The following is a 623-nucleotide window of genomic DNA, read 5'->3' on the forward strand; positions in this document are numbered from 1 at the left end:
TGTATGAGGCCACCCCCCAACACGTTGCCTTGGAATTCTCGAACGATGACCTGAAAACTAGCCCCGTTGCCTTCATTTTCCTCGACACGTTGCCTTGATTTCTCGAACGATGACATGAAAACTAGCCCCGTTGCCTTTATTTTCCTCGACACGATGACCTGAAAATGAGCCCCGTGGCCTAGATTTTCCTCGACGTCGCGAGCATACTAAAAATTATGCATCCTCAGGGAAATCAATGTCTGTTCCTGTCACCAAGCTCTTTGTGCAATATGTATATATAGGGGGGTGGCCGTGAGTGAGCACGGCAAGGGGTGAACGCGCCAGACGGCCTTTGAGCGTGATCTTGGGTGATGGTTGCTTAGTTCCCGTGTTGCTTACATAATACCCTTCCGAGTGGTGGCCTTGACAGGGCGTTTGGATGCCTTGTTAGGTCTCTGCGACAACGTTCCAGTGTTGTGGTCTCGCCTTGGCAGTGCGGGATGAATCTGTTTGTGTGGTAGTAAAATCACTCTGTGTGTGCTAATCTTTCGTTCGACGTGCTACTGGTGCCTGCCAGCATTTGATTTGTGCTGATGATCGGGAAAACATAGGCGTTAAAGTGGCATGTGTTGCTTTTTGTGATA

This window comes from Lactuca virosa, unplaced genomic scaffold (assembly GCF_052849685.1).
Source record: "Lactuca virosa cultivar CGN04683 unplaced genomic scaffold, Lactuca_virosa_CGN04683_v6 scaffold_75, whole genome shotgun sequence".
Lineage (NCBI taxonomy): Eukaryota > Viridiplantae > Streptophyta > Magnoliopsida > Asterales > Asteraceae > Lactuca > Lactuca virosa.